The sequence below is a fragment of the Trachypithecus francoisi genome, unplaced genomic scaffold (assembly GCF_009764315.1).
Source record: "Trachypithecus francoisi isolate TF-2019V2 unplaced genomic scaffold, Tfra_2.0 Lachesis_group6, whole genome shotgun sequence".
NCBI lineage: Eukaryota > Metazoa > Chordata > Mammalia > Primates > Cercopithecidae > Trachypithecus > Trachypithecus francoisi.
Window position 1 is genome coordinate 129,064,283 of NW_022681471.1, and position 13,616 is coordinate 129,077,898.

Sequence of the window (13,616 nt, forward strand, 5' to 3'; positions counted from 1 at the left end):
GTTCCCAAGATTATCACTGTAAAAAACGGCTCTCGGGAGAGCCAATTTGCATGTAGGGTGTTCTGAGGAACCAGTGTCGTACTGCCATCCTAAGGCTCCCTTATGGCAATGCCCGAGTTATGTATAATTACAGCAGCCATGGGTCTAGAGCTTAAGCCTCCTGCTTCCATGGAACCAATGCATTCAAAGGTTGTAAGGCACCTTTGAGATTTTCTAGGCTGGCGACCTAGTCCTATGTAGGAGAAAGATGAAGTCTAACAAAGCCAAGTGATTTCAGCCACACAATGTGTACCTTGATCTAGGGTCAGGCTATTCAGCCTTCTACTACACCAAGTTTAGAATACAGTTTTTATTAGGTGGGATTTAATTAATGTCACTGTTGTATAAAAGTAAAAAAAAAGTTACAGATGTAAAATATATAGATTATATATGTATCTATACACATAAGAGAAATAGATGGACAGATGGATAGATGGATAACTAGAAGATAGAAAATTACACACATACATTCATAAATACATATATACATAGATAGATGATTGACAGAGAGAACAATATAGGTAAATGTAGATAGGTGATAGATGATAGAAAGATAGATAATAGGTAGACAGATGTTAGATGGATAGATGACAGATTAATGATAGGTAGATGGAATAGATAGATAATGAATAGATGATAGAAAGATAGACAATAATAGGTAGGCAGATAGATGATAGGTGGAATAGATAGATAGATGATGGATAGATGTATGGAATAGATGGTAGATTATAGATGGAATGAATGGATAGATAGAATATAGTAATAGAATGCATCTACCTGAAAATACACGAGAGAAGAAAAAGAGATTGGGAGTTTTTCCACTCTATAACTTTGGGGCAAAGAAAATAGCATTAATGAAAAAGCAAAGAATGGGAAAATAAAAAATTTTTGTTCAGAACCGCCCTTCCAGCAAAAGAGAATGTAGGGCAAGCAAAATATTAAGCATTTTGTACTCATTTGTGTAGGCCGTGGGAACTACTACGAAAAGGTGGATTGTTGCATGTTTCAGTACTTCTGTTTGTTTGTTTTTGAGACAGACTCTCGCTCTGTTGCCTAGGTTGGAGTGCAATGGCGTGATCTCAGCTCACTGCAACCTCCACCTCCTGGGTTCAAGTGATTCTCCTGTCTCAGCCTCCTGAGTAGCTGAGATTATAGGTGCATGCTGCCACGCCCAGCTAATTTTTTGTACTTCAGTAAAGATGGGGTTTCACCGTGTTGCCCAGGCTAGTCTTGAACCCCTGAGCTCAGGCAATCCACCCACCTCGGCCTCCCAAAGTGCTGAGATTATAGGTGTGAGCCACTATACCTGACCTCAGTACGTTTTTAATATACACAGAGCTTTGCCACATTTTGGAGGGTTGCTTGCTATCGCAATTTCTGGATTTTTATTTTACTTTTTATGTTTGCGTCTCTCCTTTTTAGTTTGATGTAATACAATTCAATAGATTTTCTTACTAAAATAAAATCTCAGCCTCTCTCCATTGCATAGGATGAAGCAGGCATGACGCAGGACAAGCTCACTGGCTGGATTCAGACCCTTGAAGGAGGCCGGGCGTGGTGTCTCATGACTGTAATCCCAGCACTTTGGGAGGCTGAGGTGGGTGGATCACTTGAGGTCAGGAGTTTGAGACCAGCCTGGCCAACATGGTAAAACTCTGTCTCTACCAAAAAAACCCCCAAATAACAAAATACAAAAATTAACCGAGTGTGATGGTGCGTGCCTGTAGTCCCAGCTACTCGGGAGGTTGAAGTGGGAGAATCCCTGGAACCTGGGAGGTAGAGGTTACAGTGAGCCGAGATCACGCCACTGCACTCCAGACTGTGTGACAGAGACCGTGTCTCAAACAAACAAACAAACAAACAAAAAACCAGAAAAACAAACCCAAAACAGACCCTTGAGAAGTGAGCATTCTGCAGTGCTCCATTTGGGAGCTGGCTGTTCTGCTTCCTCCTAACATCCCAAAGGACACAGGATGACCTGAGCTCCCAGGTACCCTGGATTTCCCAGTAAGAATTCCAGGGGTGGTGAGAGAAATGCAAACTGTCTCTGCAGAGCAGCAGATCCCAGAGCTTAAAGGCTTCTCTCTGTTCACAGATTGCTGCATGGGGATGAGAGGAAATAGAGGGTGAACAGATCTCCTGCTACTGCACACGCCACTTTTGATTTCCCAGCTGGTGTTTGAAGGCTGTGCAAGGTGTTGGATTGCAGGATGATGGAGACTCAGATCATTGTGAATCTGTGACCGTCTGGCCGTTTGCATCACCTCAGCCTTACTGCAGATACTAACCTTCATTCCCCTCTCCAGCTATGCATTGGTTTTCTGCATACCACTTGGAATTTATGTTGGCTCTGAGTCATCCGACTCTTACATGAGAAAGAACCAAATAATGACCTGTTATTTTAAAAGAATGTATCTGCATATGGCTTCTTGTCTGCTGAATGTTACATTAGGCCTTTATATTGAGTTTCAAATAAACCCCTGAATTAATTCTGCAGGCAAAGGCATTGATGTTAGCACTGTTTGATCACTTGAATGCACGTCATAACAGCATTTTAATGTGCTTACAGCAAGGGGGATGAGACCATATCAAGGATGCACTTGGTTGTTATTAAGGTTAAAAACACCAAGATAGCTGGGTGCGGTGGCTCACACCTGTAATCCCAGCACTTTGGGAGGCCAAGATGGGTGGATCACTTGAGTCCAGGAGTTTGAGACTAGCCTGGCCAACATGGCGAAACCCTGTCTCTACAAAAAATACAAAAATTAGCCAGGTGTGGTGGTGCGTGCCTGTGGTCCCATACTCAAGAGACTAAGGTGGGTGGATCTCTGGAGCCTGGGAAGTCAAGGCTGCAGTAAGGGAGATCGTGCCACTGCACTCCAGCCTGGGTGACTGAGCGAGACTCTGTCTCAAAAAAAAAAGAAAAGAAAAAAAGAAATGTACAATAGATTATTGTAAACTCCAGTCACTTGCTGATCTATTGAACACTATGTCTTTTTTCTTTTATCAAAGTGTATATTTGCAAAGTGGGAGGATTTCTTGAGCCCAGGAGCTCGAGACCAGTCTGGGCAACCTAGTGAGACTCTGTCTCTACAAAAAAAACAAAAGCCAGCCTGGCATGGTGGCACACACCTGTAGTCCTAGCTACTGGGGAGGCTGAGGTAGGAGGATTGCTTGAGTCCAGAAGTTCAAGGTTACTGTGAGCTATGATCACACCACTGTACTCTAGTCTGGCAACACAGTAGAATCCTGTCTCCAAAAAATAAAACAAAAAACCTAGAAAACCTGGTATTTGTATCCAATAATCAAACTATTTTTATCTCCCTTCTCTGTTCCCTTCCCAGCCTCTGGTAACCACCAATCTACTCTCTGTCTCCATGAGATCCAGGTTTTAAGCTCCCACATGTGAGTGAGAACACGCAGTATTTTTCTTCTGTGCCTGGCTTATTTCACTTAACATAATGACCTCCAGTTCCATCCATCAGGCCTCCTTTTTCACAGAGGATTTATTTTAGGAAACTTGCAATTGTGAGTTCTTTCTCTACCTCTTTGAGATGCAAATCTTCTCCCAAATTTTCTTCTAGCCTCTTGCTAGTTTTGCAACCCAGGAATGTCTTTCTCAAGACCTCAGAGCCATCCCTTTAAAAGGTAATTATTGAAGGAGATGATACATCTGTCTCTCAGTCTTTGTAGAAGGGCAGGTTCCTAGTTTTGAAAAATTCCAATAAGCCAACACATAGCTTTACCGCATTTCCTAACCTCTTCCTAAAGTCTCCAGTTCCTTCTCAGCATCTCACCCCAGCACTTAAAAACTCTCCAGCCAGCCTTTTGTTTCAACGAAGTTAAGCTCCTTCTCTCTTCCGTATTGCAGTAGTCCTGACTGAGGCCTTCCTTGAAGGGTTAACTTGTCTGGTGCAATGTTTTCTTTGGCAATGTCCAGATCAAAGGATCCCACAGAAACACCGAGTATGATTTTTGCCTGAGAAAGAGGAGGGTGAGAAGATAGATTGGAGGCAGCTGTGTAGGCAGGGGACTTGGCCACTCCCTAAACCTCTCCCCGTCTCACCTGTAAATGGAGTGCATAGGCAACAGTGCTTCTCCCCCGAGGCTGGGGCGATGGAATCAGTTAGACTATTGAGGGCATCTGGAAGGGCAGCTGCCTCAGGGTGCGGTGGCCAATGGGTTTCTTTTGATCGACTGTTGACAAGGTGTTTGTTGAATGGCAGCCTGCACTAGGCGACGCTGAAGCCACAGAAGACACCGCAGTGGGAAAACCAGCATGAGCCGCTGCCCCCAAGGAACCTCAAAGCGCAGGCAGAGGACCAGCCATCCCAGCTGCACAGGTCAAGTGTGTCACCTGTCAGGTGGGCTTGGGTGAGCGGGTGGGGGAGTGTGTGTGCCAAGGGGGTGTGTGTATGCGTGTGAGCACATGTGAGTGTGACGGCTAGTGTGACTGCATGTGAGGGAGTGTGAACAAGCGTGTGAGGGTGTGTGCAAGTGTGTATGCATATGAGAATATGTGTTTGTGGATGAGTACATTTGAAAGCCCGTGTGTGTGTGTGTGTGGTCATGAGGGTAAGTTAGTGACCGAATGCGCAGGATATGTGAGTGTGCATGGAACACTGTCGGTGTGTGTGTGGCAAGTGTGTAGGCATGTGAGGACAGGCAGAAGTGTGTCAGTGTTATGATGATGGGAGTGTGAATGCGTGTATGAGTGTGCAGAAAGGTGTGGAGTGAATGTGCATGGAAGTGTGTGTGTAAACTATGAAGTCATGTAATGTGTCAGCGTGTGAGTGTGCAGTACATGTGTGTGGGAGGGTGAGCGTGTGTGTTAGTGTGACTGCTTGTGGGTGTGTTCATGACTGTGTGCCAGTGGGTCTGAGTGTGAGAGCGTGGAAAAGTGTGTGTGTAGTGTGACAGTGTGTGTAGTGTGACAGTGTGTGGCTGTGTGTCAGTGTTTATGAATGACAGCATGTGGAAGTATGCATGTGTATGTGTGAGTGTTGAGTATGTGTGACTGTATAAGTGAGAGTGTGCATATGTGTGAGGCTGAGTGTGAGTGTAACCGTATGAGGGTGTGAATGTGTGTAAGTGTATGCGTGTGCATGTGATGGTGTAAGTGTAGGATTGTGATGCATGAGTGTGAGTGTGGGTGTGGTTTTCAGTGTATGACTGTATGTGTATTGTGTGTGGACCTGAGTGTGCTAGTGTGCAAGGGCAAGTGTAAAGGGCATGAGAATGCGAGTGTGTGTGTACATGAATGAGTGGGAGTGTGTGCATGGGAGTGAGTGCATGTGAGTGCACTCTCAAAAGCGTGGACGGGCGCAAGCCTCCCCCTCTAACTCCTGTTCCCTGCTGGAATAATCTTTCCGCCTCCTTCCCTGCCACCCCCACAGTGTACCCCATAAGAGCGCTGGCTTTCCTTCCCAGCACTCTGCCTTCTCCCCATTTCAGGCATCTCTGCACACTCGTTCCGTACAAGAAGGATGTACCTCTTCTCTGCATCCGTGGGTTCTGCACTGCAGGGGTAGCTCCCCACAGCTGGTCCACAGACCATCGCCCATCCCCCCAATGGTCGCCTGAAGAGATGAGAGGGCTTACAACAGTGGGGACAGCTGGTGCCAGCCCCTAATCCTACTAAACTTCCATCGAGACCCTTACAGGGCTTTCCACTGGGAAAAGTTGGGGAAAACCCAGGAACATTCAGAAGTGCAGTGACACCATGTCTTGGATGGCTTAGGAAGGATGCTGCTTATCCCGGGAGGCAGGATTGGGTGCTAGAAGTCTGGGCAGGGGGCTGTTTGAATAGCTGAGGTGAGAAAGTGGGGGGAAAAGTGACATAGCAGGTAAAACACAAGGTAAAATAAAGCATAGCCATCTGAAGAAACAACGTTGGACTATATTGGGCAGATTTAAAGACTATTCTGTGTGGGCAATCATGTTATCTACCATGCCTCCCATTTTAAATTCATATTTTCTTAGAAAGTTATTATTCTAACGTACATTTAACTATTTCCAAGCACAGAATTCGGTGGCATTTAGTACACAGCATGCATAATATTCTACAACCATCATCTCCATCTAGTCCCCGAACGTTTTTATCACCCTCAAAAAAGAATATCACCCCCATATTCATCAAGCAAAAGTTCATTTTAATTATTAAAAAAAAAGACAGGCATCAGAATTTTGAGCCCTAGTCCACACTTTTTGTTTTGTTTGTTTTTTGTTTTTTATTTTTTGAGACAGAGTGTCGTTCTCTCATCCAGGCTGGGATGCAGTGGCGCGATCTCGGCTCACTCCAACCTCCACCTCCCGGGTTCAAGCGATTCTCGTGCCTCAGCCTCCCCAGTAGCTGGGACTACAGGCGCCCGCCACCATCCTGGCTAAGTTTTGTATTTTCAGTGGATATGGGGTTTTACCATGTTAACCAGGCTGTTCTTGAACTCCTGATCTGTCGTGATCCACCCACCTCAGCCTCCCAAAGTGCTAGGATTACAGGCGTGAGCCACTGTACCCGGCATTTTTGAAAAACAATTCTTGATTTCATTTATTTTAAAAGGATCCTCTCTCTTCCCTCTGTTATGGTGATTTTTTTGTGTAGCTTAAATAGTAAATTGAACCCACTAGATGGCACCAAACACTAGCATTAAAAAAAAACTTACCTCAGAAACCAGTGATTTTTGACACATTCTAGTGTTCTTTCTTAGACCTTCAGGTGAGGTTTAGCTGGGGGGTGAAAATGCATGAATGGCAATGTTTTTGCAATGGAAGGAGCTATCTGGTGCAGAGAACCCATCTATATAATTATTATTGCATCATAGGTCAACCAGGTGTTCTTAGAATGTGAGAAAAATACAATTTCCCCATCATTTCCAGGTGAGGTCAACCAAAGGTGAGTGAAACTGGCTCAGTCACCTGCTTGGGGCACTTCCAAGGTAAATGCTGCAGCCTCCCAGAGAAGAAAATCAAATACACAGGATAATGAGACTGTGCAAATTAAAAAAAAAAAATTCATAATCGTAGTGGAATAGCTTAATTTTTTTTTACAATGGAGGTATTTACCTGTCTGAGCTATTATGAATAAAAATGCATGGTATCAGTGAACACATCTTTGTCTACAGGCTATTTCTATTTTTTTCTTCTGGTTACATGTTTAGGTTCACATGCTGCACTGTTTTTCAAAAGTTGTTTCACTTTGCACCTGAGAATGTAGGAGGGTTGTAGCTGCTTTATATTCATTGCTTGTTATTGTCAAGCTTGAAAATGTTATTTGTGCTCATGGTCATGTGTCTTTAATTTGCATTGCTCTGATCACTGATAATGGTGGGGATCTTTGTTTATATACCTATTGGCTTCGTGTGTGTGTGTGTGTGTGTGTATTATTGTTCTGTGAAGTATTTGTTCATATATTTTGTCAGTAGTCTATTGGGTTGCTTGTCTTTTGTAATTGAGTTGTTTATATATTCTGAATATATAATAAATATATTTTATGTAATATTTTCTCCCAGTGTGTGGCTTATCTTTTCTTTTATTAATGATGTTGTTTAAAGAGAATTTTGAATTTTGATAAAGTCCACTTCATCAATTTTTAAAAATATTATGGTTCATGCTTTTTGTGTCCTAGCTAAACAATCTTTTCTTTTCTTTTTTTTTTTTTTGGCAACCTCCACCTCCTGGGTTCAAGTAATTCTCCTGCCTCAGCCTCCCGAGGAGCTGGGATTAGGCTAATTTTTTTTTTTTTTTGCATTTTTTTTGTAGAGATGGGGTTTCATCATTGTTTGCCAGACCGTTCTCAAACTCCTGACCTCAAGTAATCTGCCCGCCTCGGCCTCCCAGATTGCTGGGATTACAGGCATGAGCCACCACTGAGCCCTAAATAATCTTTTCTATACCAAATTCAAGAAGAGTTGTTCATGTGTTTTCAGCTAGATGCTTAATAATTCAGCTTTTTCATTAGGCCTATGATACATTTTGATACAACCTTCTAAATAGTGTGGAAAAAGGGTATTTTTTTTAATTCCTAAAAGAATACTCAGTTATTCTTACACCATTTCTTGAAAAGCTTATTCTTTCCACATTGAGTCAATTGACCATGGATGTGTGGTTCTATTTTATATCATTGTTTTCCCTGTCTGTCCTACTGCCTGTGACACATGATATTGATACTGTTGTCTTCTAGTAAGTCTTGAACTTAAGAAGCACATGTGCTCTAATTTTGTTGTTCTTTGTCTAAATTACTTTGCTATTCTAGGTCCTTGGCATTTGCAGGTAAATTTTGGAGTTGGCTTGTCAATATAAAAAAAACCTAATGAAACACTGATTGGCATTTCGTTGAATCAGTAGATCAAGTAAGAGGAAATTATCACCTTAACAATGCCAATACTTTCAAATAATAAAGATGATATATCTCTCTATGTATTGGTCTTCATAAATTTCTCTCATCAACATATATATTTAAAAAATTTCAGTGTTCAGGTGTTGCATAGATTTGCTAAATCTGTCTCTCAGTACTACTTGCTATTGTAAATGACATTTAACATAATTTATTTTCCAACTTTTTGTTACTAGTATAATTTTTTTTTTTTTTTTTTTTGAGACGGAGTCTCGCTCTGTCGCCCGGACTGGAGTGCAGTGGCCGGATCTCAGCTCACTGCAAGCTCCGCCTCCCGGGTTCCCGCCATTCTCCTGCCTCAGCCTCCCGAGTAGCTGGGACTACAGGCGCCGCCACCTCGCCCGGCTAGTTTTTTGTATTTTATTTTTAGTAGAGACGGGGTTTCACAGTGTTAGCCAGGATGGTCTCGATCTCCTGACCTCGTGATCCGCCCGTCTCGGCCTCCCAAAGTGCTGGGATTACAGGCTTGAGCCACCGCGCCCGGCCACTAGTATAATTTAACTTTTTTTTTTTTTGAGATGGAGTCTTGCTCAACATGTTGCCCAGGCTGGAGTGCAGTGGTGCGATCTCGGCTCACTGCAAGCTCTGCCTCCCAGGTTCACGCCATTCTCCGGCCTCAGCCTCCCAAGTAGCTGGGATTACAGGCACCCGCCACCATGCCCGGCTAATTTTTTGTAGTTTTAGTAGAGACAGAGTTTTTTCACCATGTTAGCCAGAATGGTCTCCATCTCCTGACCTCGTGATCTGCCTGCCTCGGCCTCCCAAAGTGCTGGGATTATAGGCGTGAGCCACCATGCGTGGCCTAATTTAATTTTTAAAATGAGCAATGTATTCTGTGACCTTCTAAATCTACTTATTATTCTGGTAGCTTTTCTGCAGATACTAGACAATTTTCTACTTGCAAGATCATGTCATTATGAATACAAATATTTTACTTCATTCCAATACATGCCCCTTCCTTCCTTCCTTCCTTCCTTCCACTGAATAGGATTCCCAGTAATATCTTTAACCTTTTTGTTTTACCCAAAAAGCTAGGCAGCTGCACCCTGCATTCGTGTTTCATCTTTGGTCTGCCTAAGTGATGAATGCTTTCTACAAATATGGCTGTCTCTGTGATTTCTCATTCAACACCATTTTCTCTGTTTTTTTTTTTTTTTTTTTTTTTTTTTTTGAGACGGAGTCTCGCTCTGTCACCAGGCTGGAGTGCAGTGGCCGGATCTCGGCTCACTGCAAGCTCCGCCTCCGGATTTACGCCATTCTCCTGCCTCAGCCTCCCGAGTAGCTGGGACTACAGGCGCCCACCACCTCGCCCGGCTAGTTTTTTGTACTTTTTAGTAGAGACGGGGTTTCACCGTGTCAGCCAGGATGGTCTCGATCTCCTGACCTTGTGATCCGCCCGCCTCGGCCTCCCAAAGTGCTGGGATTACAGGCTTGAGCCACCGCGCCCGGCCAACAATTTTTTTTTTTTTTTTTTTTTTTTTTTTTTTAGTGCAATGGTGTGATCTTGGCTCACTGCAACCTCTACCTCCTGGTTCAAGCAATTCTCCTGCCTCAGCCTGCTGCGTAGCTGGGATTACAGGCACCCGCCACCACGCCGGCTAATTTTTGTTTTTTTAGTAGAGATGGGGTTTTTCCATGTTGGCCAGGCTAGCCTCGAACTCCTGACCCCTGGTGATCAGCCTGCCTCGGCCTCCCAAAGTGCTGGGATTACAGGCATGAGCCACCACGCCTGGCCTATTTTCTCTTAATGTTGAATTTAGACTGGTTGCAGAGGAGCTCTTACCATGAGTCCATAGCACACTCTCTTCATTATTGCCAACAAGAAATATTTGTCTTGGACTTCTGGTTTCTCCTTCCACGGAGAACTGATTTTTCCTGGATATTAGAATTTGCAGCCAGGGTTATTTTCTCTGTCTTTTTTCACAGCCCTGTGTGGCTTCCACTGCTTGTGATTCTGAATATCTTCTATCTCTTATTCTCATAAAAAGGAAGTTAGTGTTCCTGTTTTTCACCTCTATTGTGTTTTTTGAAATGATTTCCAAGTAGAGGAGAGTTCAAGATGGACTTTATTACACCATTTCTAACCAGAAATATTTCTCTTAAATAAGCGTTGTAGTAACACGGTCTTGAGTCAGCTAGGAATAGTGGGTGAAGATGTAAAAAGACTTACACTGTTTCCATTTAGTAATGGGGCTGACTTGGTGACATAAGAGGATTTCTTGATGAAGAAGAAGAAAATCAGAAAGGTTATATTTGTGAATTTCATATGGTAACCAGCTCTTTGTAACTTCTAGTAATGTATGTTAATGTTTAAGCATAACATGTAGCTATTTTAACTATCAGGAATTTTAGAACTAGTTTTCTTCCTGAATTGTAGTAAAAATCAACTATTTATGGAATGGGAACCTTTGTCTAAATCAAAAAAGAAAAAAAAGAAAAATCAGCGATTTAAAACTGAACTAGTATTATTTTTGCCTCTTTTCAGTGATTTCTGGTCTCTTTTGATAACTTTAAAAATTGTACTGTCACATCTGTGCTATTATATAATGCTGGTCGGTTCTTTGAATAGTTTTTAGATTCAGATTGAGAACTTACATTTTATGGAAAGTCTATTCCAAACTATTCATAAATGCAAAAGCAATGGAGAATAGAAATCATCATAATAGGACATTAAAATTATATTAATTTTCTGTTAAGTACTGAGTTTATGTTCTGTCTATAGTGCAATAATATTTCTAAAATGAAAAATAAATAGTTTCAGGCCATTTTTGCTTTTTATTAAGCATGAGAACCTACTCTGTCTTACACATTTTGAGGGAAAAAGTTGCTTCCGCTGGCAAGCATTAGAAATGTGAATATTAAATTATTTATATTCAGTGAGGGTACAGTTGAATAATAGCACATTATATGGGATCATTTAAAAGTAAATGGAAAACATTATCTGAATCCAAATATACAAATATATGCAAGTGGCATGCTCTTGTGGTTCGGTTAAATAAACGCCCCTAGGAATTTTAAGAAAATGTGCGTTGCCAAATCAATTTGTGTTTGGACATTGAAAAGAACATAATAAGACCTAGAAGAGGGGGGCACAGCTTTTCAAGTTTTCAGAATTGTATTTTCTTTTAGTTTGGTTATGTACAAATTAAGATTGCGTCTTGAAGAGAGGCTATTGTAAGTGTGTGTGGGAAGTGCGGTGGGTGGTGTGGGGTGGGACGCTCCCCATGGACACTCCCCATGGACTCATTTAGAGTTTAAAAATAAGGCAACATTTCCTCTCATTATTTTGGTCCATTTTAAAGGTTTTAATGCATTTTAAAATTTAATTATATTTGTTCTTCTGTTTGCCAGGCACCATGAGAGGTGCCGAGGATGCAAAATTGAATAGAGTCTTCCATCATGGATTTCGAAACTGAAGAACACAGCAGGCAGACAGACAAATGAAAAGTCAGCAGTGGCTGAATGGTGATGTGTGTAACGCACACATGTGATGTGTGATTGCTTGCAGACCATGCAGATTTGCATGCAATACCCAGCAAGCCCATCGAAATAAAAGGACCTGTGAAATGGAGTCACGCGTTTTCTTTTTTACATGTTATTTATGTAACATGTTATTTTTTACATGTTATTTATTTCTTCAGTATTTCCAGTACTCTTTCCTTCCTGTTTCTGCTTCCTGCACTCTCTCCTTTTCATTCCTTCCTCCCTCCCTCCCCTCCTTGCTCCCTCCATGCCTCTCTCTCTCTCCCCTCTACCCCTTGTCTATCTTTGTACATACATATAGGGAAGTATGTGTAAAACATATAACGGATTGAGTTTAAAGAATAATTTATAAATTAACTTCCATTACCCAGGTTGAAAAACAAAACAAAAAATGCCAACCCAATAATGAAATGTTCAGTCGTTCTATCTTTTGTATTGTTTTATTGTCTATGTAAATATCCCTCAACAATACATTGTTTAGTTTTGCCTGTTTTTGAACTTCACATAAATGGTATCATAGGGCATATAGTTTTGTCTGACTTGGTTCTTTTATGATTTTGAAATGCATTCATGTCGATACATGTACACGGAGTTTATTCATATTCATTGCAGTTTTATTGTGTGAATCTACCCTATTTTATTCATCGAGCCCAATGTTGATGAGTGCATAGGTTGTTTTCAGTATTCTCTGGTCATGGGCAATGTGGGTGTGAATATTTGCTCATGGGCTTTGGTCTTTTTTTTTTTAATTGCAGGACCCTAGAGAAAGAGCATGCTCAAGTTAACTAGAAAATACTCACTGATTCCAAGGTGGTTGTGGGACTATTTTATTCTCACCAAAAAATATGTATATGAGAGCTTGACTGCTTTCTATTCATACCAATACTTGGTGCAGCCAGACTATTAATTTTTGCCATCTCTTGGCAAGCAATTTTTAAAAATTACATTTCTCTCATTATTATTGAGGTTAAGCATTGTTTTATAGATAGTCTGGCCAATGTTTATTCAGTCTCTCAATAAGTGGGTGTGTTTTTCAAGTTTCTGGATGTTGTGACAAAGCAATTTATAACTTGTACAGATAGTTTTTAACATTTCTGCTTCCTTAAGTGGTCAAGAGATGTATCATTACGCTTTTATTAATTTGTATAAGTTTAAGAGGTACGGGTACAATTTTGTTATAGATATATTACCTACTGCCTTCTGGGCTTTCAATGTATCCATCACCTGAATAATGCACATTGTATTCATGACAGAATTTCTCATCCCTCACCCCCTCCCACTCTCCCACCCTTTGGAGTCTCCAATGTCTATTTTTTCACTCTCTATGTCCATGAGTGCACATTCTTTAGCTCCCACTACAAATGAGAACATCTGGCATTTAACTTTCCAAGTTATTTTACTTAAGATAATGGCCTTCAGTTCCATCCATGTTGTTGCAAAAGACATGATTTCATTTACTTTTATGGCTGGATAGTATTCCACTGTGTAGATATACCGCATTTTCTTTTTCAATTTTTTATTTTCATAGATTTTATTTATTTTATTTTATTATTATTATTTTTGTTGGATATGAAGGCTCATTCTGTTGCCCAGGCTGGAGTGCAGTGGCATGATCTCGGCTCACTGCAACCTCTGCCTCCTGGGTTCAAGCGATCTTCCTGCCTCAGTCTCCAGAATAGCTGAGACTACAGGCGTGAGCCAC

General features: G+C 41.6%; 1 long non-coding RNA gene across 1 annotated transcript; it reads right to left on the minus strand.

Annotated features, from left to right (window-relative positions):
- Positions 1-3,798: 3,798 nt before the first annotated feature.
- LOC117078079 lies at positions 3,799-4,738 on the minus strand. The gene is made up of 2 exons (XR_004434919.1): positions 4,106-4,738; positions 3,799-4,018 (listed from the first exon to the last, which is right to left on the minus strand). It is a non-coding gene; the product is annotated as an uncharacterized LOC117078079 (long non-coding RNA).
- Between the last annotated feature and the right edge of the window lie 8,878 nt (positions 4,739-13,616).